The following is a 7,781-nucleotide window of genomic DNA, read 5'->3' on the forward strand; positions in this document are numbered from 1 at the left end:
TTTAAAATCATATCTTTTTGTTTTTTGTTAGTCAAGTAATCAACTTCAATTTTCAAAATCAAATCTTTTTAATTTCCAATTCAAATCTTTTTCAAAATGATTTTCAATCATATCTTTTTCAATGTCAATCACATCTTTTTCAAAATCAATTTCAAAATCTTTTCTAACCTCTTATCTTTTCAAAATTGATTTTCAAATCTTTTTCAAATTAATCCTATCTTTCTGTTTGATTCTTATCTTTTTCAAAATCACCTAACTAATTTTCCCTCTCTAATTTTCGAAAACTCTTTCCCACTTTTTCAAAATTCCTTTTTAATTAACCAATTATTTTAAATTCTAATTTAATTTTTCTTTTTTTTATTTTCAAATTTTAACTTCAAATTTTAAATTAAAAACAAAAATATTTTTATTTTATTTTATTTAATTTTCGAATTCCTCCCTCTCTCATCTCCTTCTATTTATTTATTTATCTACTAACACCCCTCTTTCACTCAAAAATTCGAACCCACTCTTCTCCTCTGTGTTTGAATTCTTATCTTTTCTTTCTTCCATTCTTCTCTTCTTATACTCATATAAGGAATCTCTATACTGTGACATAGAGGATTTCATATTTTCTTTTCTGTTCTCTTTTTTTTATATGATCAGGAACAAGGATAAGAACATTCTTGTTGAAGCTGATCCTGAACCTGAAAGGACTCTAAAGAGGAAGCTAAGGGAAGCTAAAGCACAACTCTCTGGAGAAAATCTGATAGAAGTTTTTGAAAAAGAAGGAGACATGGCCGAACCCAACAACAATGCAAGGAAGATGCTTGGTGACTTCACTGCACTAAATTCCAACTTACATGGAAGAAGCATCTCAATCCCTGCCATTGGAGCAAATAATTTTGAGCTAAAGCCTCAATTAGTTTCTCTGATGCAATAGAATTGCAAGTTTCATGGACTTCCATCAGAAGTTCCTTTTTAGTTTTTAACTGAATTCTTGCAAATCTGTGATACTGTTAAGACCAATGGGGTTGATCTCGAGGTCTACAGGCTTATGCTTTTCCCGTTTGCTGTAAGAAACAGAGCTAGAATATGGTTGGACTCTCAACCTAAAGATAGTCTGAACTCTTGGGATAAGCTGGTCACGGCTTTCTTAGCCAAGTTCTTTCCTCCTCAAAAGCTTAGCAAGCTTAGAGTGGATGTTCAAACCTTCAAACAGAAAGAAGGTGAATCCCTCTATGAAGCTTGGGAGAGATACAAGCAACTGACCAAAAAGTGTCCTTCTGACATGCTTTCAGAATGGACCATCCTGGATATATTCTATGATGGTCTGTTTGAATTATCAAAGATGTCATTGGACCATTCTGTAGGTGGATCCATTCACCTAAAAAAAATGCCTGTAGAAGCTCAGGAACTCATTGACATGGTTGCAAATAACCAGTTCATGTACACTTCTGAGAGGAATACTGTAAATAATGGGACGCCTCAGAAGAAGGGAGTTCTTGAAATTGATACTCTGAATGCCATATTGGCTCAGAATAAAATATTGACTCAGCAAGTCAATATGATTTCTCAGAGTCTGAATGGATTGCAAGCTGCATCCAACAGTACTAAAGAGGAATCTTCTGAAGAAGCTTATGATCCTGAGAACCCTGCAATAGCAGAGGTGAATTACATGGGAGAACCCTATGGAAACACCTATAATCCCTCATGGAGAAATCATCCAAATTTCTCATGGAAGGATCAACAAAAGCCTCAACAAGGCTTTAATAATGGTGGAAGAAACAAGTTTAGCAATAGCAAGCCTTTTCCATCATCCTCACACCAACAGACAGAGAATTTTGAGCAGAATCCATCTAGCTTAGCAAATAAAGTCTCTGATCTATCTATGGCCACTCTAAGTTTCATGAATGAAACAAGGTCCTCCATTAGAAATTTGGAGGCACAAGTGGGCCAGCTGAGTAAAAGAATCACTGAAATTCCTCCTAGTACTCTCCCAAGCAATACAGAAGAGAATCCAAAAGGAGAGTGCAAGGCCATAACCTTACTTGGTGTGGCCGAACCCAGAAAGGAGGAGAAGGACGTGAATCCTAGTGAGGAAGACCTCCTAGGACGTTCACTAACCAATAAGGAGTTCCTCAATGAGGACCTGAAGGAATCTGAGGTTCATACAGAGACCATAGAGATCCCATTCAACCTGCTTCTGCCCTTCATGAGCTCTGATGAGTATTCTTCCTCTGAAGAGGATGAAGACATTACTCAAGAGTAAGTTGCTAAGTACCTTGGTGCAATCATGAAGCTGAATGCCAAATTATTTGGTAATTAGACTTGGGAAGATGAACCTTCCTTGCTCACCAATGAACTGAATGCATTGGATAGGCAGAAATTACCTCAAAAGAAACAGGACCCAAGTAAATTCTTAATACCCTGTACCATAGGCACCATGACCTTTGAGAAAGTTCTGTGTGATGTGGGGTCAGGCATTAACCTTATGCCACTCTCTGTAATGGAGAAACTTGGGATCTTTGAGGTGCAAGCTGCCAGAATCTCATTAGAGATGGCAGGTAACTCAAGAAAATAGGCTTATGAACTAGTAGAGGACGTGTTAGTAAAGGTTGAAGGTCTTTACATCCCTGCTGATTTCATAATCCTAGACACTGGGAAGGATGAGAATGAATCCATCTTCCTTGGAAGACCCTTCCTAGGCACAGCAAGAGCTGTGATTGATGTGGACAGAGGAGAGTTGGTTCTTCAACTGAATGAGGACTACCTTGTATTTAAAACTCAAGGTTCTCCTTCTGTAACCATGGAGAGGAAGCATGAAAAGCTTCTCTCACTGCAAAGTCAACCAAAGCCCCCACAGTCAAACTCTAAGTTTGGTGTTGGGAGGCCACAACCAAACTCTAAGTTTAGTGTTGAACCCCCACATTCAAACTCTAAGTTTGGTGTTGGGAGGTCCCAACAATGCTCTGAATATCTGTGAGGCTCCATGAGAGCTCACTATCAAGCTATTGACATTAAAGAAGCACTTGTTGGGAGGTAACCCAATGTTATTTAACTATATTTAATTATTTTCCATTTCTATTTTATGTTTTCTTTAGGTTGATGATCATGTGAAGTCACAAAAACTACTGAAGAATAAAAAACAAAATGAAAAACAGCATTAAAAACAGCTCACCCTAGAGGAAGAACTTACTGGCGTTTAAACGCCAGTAAGAAGCATCAAACTGCCGTTTAACGCCAGGAAGAAGCATCAAGCTGGCGTTAAATGCCAGAAACAAGCACCAGACTGGCGTTTAACGCCAGAACAGAGCATGGAATTGGCGTTAAATGCCTGAAACAAGCAGCAAGCTGGCGTTTAACGCTAGACATGCATTCTAAGGGCATTTTACACGCCTAAATGGAGCAGGGATGTTAAGTCCTTGATCCCTCTGGATCTGTGGACCCTACAGGATCCCCACCTACCCCATCTCTTCTTCTCTCCTCTTCACACCTTTTCATAACTCTCTTCCCCAAATACCCTGCACCAATCATCTCCATACCTCTTCCCTAAATACCCTTAACCACTCACATCCATCCACTCTTCCCCATAAACCCCACCTACCTCCCAAATTCAAATTCTTTTCCCTCCCAAACCCAACCCTAATGGCCGAAACCTACCCTCCACCCCACCCCTATATAAACCCCTCAACACTACTTCATTTTCACACATCATAACCACCACTTCTCCCCCTTGGCCGAATACACTCTCTCCCTCCATCTCCTCCATTTTCTTGTTCTTCTACTACTTTCTTTCTTCTTTTGCTCGAGGACGAGAAAACCTTTTAAGTTTGGTGTGGTAAAAGCATTGCTTTTTGTTTTTCTATAACCATCAATGGCACCTAAGGCCAGAGAAACCTCAAGAAAGAGGAAAGGGAAGGCAATTGCTTCTACCTCTGAGTCATGGGAGATGGAGAGATTCATCCTAAAGGTCCATCAAGACCACTTCTATGAAGTTGTGGCCAAGAAGAAGGTGATCCCTGAGGTCCCTTTTAAGCTCAAAAAGAGCGAATATCCAGAGATCCGACAAGAGATTAGAAGAAGAGGATAGGAAGTTCTATCTAATCCTATTCAACAAGTCGGGATCTTAATGGTTCAAGAGTTCTATGCAAACACATGGATCACTAGGAACCATGATCAAAGTAGGAACCCGAATCCAAAGAATTGGCTTACAATGGTTCGGGAGAAATACTTAGATTTCAGTCCGAAAAATGTAAGGTTGGTGCTCAACTTGCCAATGATGCAAGAAAATGCACGCCCTTACACTAGAGCAAACTAGAAGGGTCAAGTCACAAGTATTAAAACTCCGGTTAATTTTCATTGGGGTTTGTTACATGTGACAACCTAAAATTTAATTTGATGTGAGAGTTGTTTGTTGGTTTGGGCTATACTTGCAACGGAATTCTTATTTCTACAAGAGAAATTCTAGACCCACAACAATTCTCTCTATCAAATTAATGGCGCCGTTGCCGGGGAGTTGCAATGGTGTTACATTATTGGCTATTGTATATATTGTGAATAGCTTGATTTTTGGTTTTGTTTGTTAGTCTTCATTAGTTTTAGGATTTGGTTTTCTTTGTTTCTTATTAGAATTTGTTTTTGTTTTCTCTTATCACCATGAATTCTCATCACTTTGGCTATGAGTTTGGTTCAAATTATGTTGTAGGGAATGGGAGCTACAATGATAATATGCATCAAGGATGGAACAATCAAAGATGGGAGGAGCCTCAAGGGATTGATCAACCTTCTTGGCAACAACAACCTCCGGATTCTTATGGGTATAACTCTCATCCTAATGCATATCAATCTAATGGATATGGTGACCCTTATTATGATTGTCAACAACCACCACCATATGCCTATGAACCACCTCCTCAACATAACTTTGAACCACCTTACTCACAAGCCCCCTGCTACCAAACACCTCTATATGACCCCAACCCATATCCACCATACCAACCACCTTATGATCCATATGAACCATATGAAGAACCACCCCAATTCCACCACCAATACCCTCAAGAACCACCACCTCACTACCTTTACCAAGATGAATCACCTCCCATGTATGATAACTTTCAACCACAAAATGAATTTCCCTTTCCACCATAACCCTCCAAGGAAGAACACCCACATCCATCCATCCAAGAGTCAATGGATCGTCTTAAGAAAGAAATGGATCGGCTTCAAGCAATAATCCGTCAAAAGGAGCAAGAGGAAGCCCAAAAGAGGAATTATGAAGCTATTGAGGCTAACCTTGCCAAAATTAAAGCCAACTTGGACTCATGGGACTCATGCAACAAGCAAAGCATCTCCACGGATGAGTGTGAGAAATCAACCGAAGAAAGGAGCATGAAGGAGATTTTAGAATCTCAACATGAGGACAAGGAGATGGGGTATGTCTTACAACAAGTGGAGGAGGGAGAGATTGTTGAAGAAGAAGAAGTGGTTGAAGAGCTAGGCAAAGTTGAGCAAGAGGTGGATTTCAAACTTGAAAGCACTTCCACACCAAGTGACGTTGTTGATGATTTTGTGGAAGTTGTTGAACCTTCTTCCAATGAGTTTGAATTTGGTGTTGAGGAGGATAATGCGCAACCTCCAAGGCATATAATGAATGATGAAGAATTAGAAGAAGGTGAGCAAGCAACAAATCTTCCTCTTAAAGATGAGCCCACACCAACACATGATCCACTGGTATTTGAAGAATCTTCTCCCCTTGAAATTGAGGTGGATGTTGAGACAAGTTCCACATTACCTCCAAGTTGTGATATGAAGAATGGAGGAGAGCTAGAAGAGGTTGGTAAGGAAGTAATTGGACAAGAAGAGCCTTGTCAAGAGGTGAACATGGAAGAAGCTTGCCAAGAGGTGGAGGTATTCAAAGAAGAGCACAAGGGAATGGAACTTACAAGACCATTGGAGACGTCCCTTCCTAAGTCACCATCCAACACAACATTCAAGTGGGTAAAACTCTTATCCATAAGCTTTCATTTCTCACTTGAATATGGTTTGCTTGAGACGGATGGGCAACTTAGAGCTCTTTGTGGGGTTAAGAGCAAAAGAAAATTGAGTAGTGGGTGGAAATTCCAATCAAGGTTCTTTATGGTTGGAAATTCAAAGTTCAAGTGCAATGGTTGGTATAATTCTCAACTAAAAGGGTCTAGGAGAATGCTTTGGTACTCACATGAGAATTCGGATCACTTGCCACCCAAATGGAATCATGACAATCAACTAGAAGATGGGTGTGAGAATAAGATATGGGATCCCGGATTGAAGCATGTCAACCAACTATGGGAGCTCATTTCTTGGGTAGAACTTTGCCCAAGGATGGTGAATTTGGTTGGAATTTCTGTCAACCATTTGAAGAACAATGATCCTTGGAGATTCAAGGATGAGTACAAGCATAAGCCACCATGACAAAGAGCTCCCCATAAGTCCAACTTAAGGACAATAAACAAAAGTTCTAGGTGGGAGACACCCCACCATGGTAACATCTTTTCATTTTCTCTTTTGTACATATTGGTAGAATTAGTTTAATTTCTTGCTTGAATTGGTTGTTGAGTTTATTCGGTAGTATAGTATATTGAATAAGGCTTTTATGGTGTTTGGGTAGCTGTTTGGAGGTTTGGAATGCTTGGATTGATGCAAGAACATGAAAAATTTTTGAAAAACAGAGCACCATCCACGCGTACGCGCACTGCGCGCATACGCGCGCCTCAAGCATTTTCGATCATCCACGCAGACGCGCCATGTACGCGTACGCGTGAATGCAAGGATTTCACCTCCAAGCCAAATTCCAGAGAGTTGTGCCTAACTTGCGCCTACTTTGTGCGCGAGGCACAAACCAACTCGCGCGTGCGCGCACCTGGCGCGTACGCGTCCATAAGCCAATTACACAATGCACGCGCACGCACGCCATGCGCGTGCGCGCCGATAGCGCCATTTGCACTCCTGGTACATTTTTCAGAGAGTTGTGCCACTTTTGTGCCTACTCTGCGCCTGCCACCCGCGCGTGCGCGCACTTTGTGCGTCCGCGCTGGTAAAAAAAAAAAAAAAAGAAGAGTTTTTTTTCCCTCTTCCATTCTCTTTTGCCCATTGCATTCGTATACTTCCACTCTTTCCATTTTTATTTTGTTTTCATAGCTTATTTTTACCTTAGTTTTTTTTGAGTTTCTTATTTTAATAATGGTGTTGCATTTCCCTACTCAATTGTTGAGAATTTCTTGCATTATTTTGGTGCCTCTTGACTTGTTTGATATTAGTTAATATGCCTTTGCTTGAATTTTTTACTCACTTACATGCGTAGCTACCATGTAGTGAGAACCTTACTCTTATTTGGCATTAGCCCCGCCTATGTTCTAATTGCTTTCATATCTTTGATATAGGCTTAATTTTCTTTCTTTTTCTTTCCTTTTAAGTTGGCCACCAAGAAATAAAGGATTGGAAGGAAGCTTCTAAGTGGGGCAACAAACAAGTTCACCCGCACAACCTTTTGAAGAAACTCATCAATTGTAGTAACCCGTCCACTTTGCTCTTCCTTGCATGCACCGAGGACGGTGCAAATTTCTAAGTGTGGGGAGGTCGTCCGACCCATCTCCATGAGTAACAATTTCCTTTCAACACCAATTTTTAATTTTTGTCTTTCTTAGTTAGTTGTTGCATTGCATGATAGATTGCATGGTAGTTAAAATTTGTACATATTTGACCATTTTTTTTGTGTTAGGACTACTTGGTTAGGGTGATGATTTCTTTTCCAAGAAAAA

General features: G+C 40.1%; 1 non-coding gene across 1 annotated transcript; it reads right to left on the minus strand.

Moving 5' to 3' along the window:
• Positions 1-1,168: 1,168 nt before the first annotated feature.
• LOC148580465 (small nucleolar RNA R71) lies at positions 1,169-1,276 on the minus strand. The gene has a single exon (XR_015895210.1). It is a non-coding gene; the product is annotated as a small nucleolar RNA R71 (small nucleolar RNA).
• Between the last annotated feature and the right edge of the window lie 6,505 nt (positions 1,277-7,781).

This window comes from Arachis ipaensis, chromosome B10 (assembly GCF_059453495.1).
Source record: "Arachis ipaensis isolate K30076 ecotype BB chromosome B10, ASM5945349v1, whole genome shotgun sequence".
Classification (NCBI taxonomy): domain Eukaryota; kingdom Viridiplantae; phylum Streptophyta; class Magnoliopsida; order Fabales; family Fabaceae; genus Arachis; species Arachis ipaensis.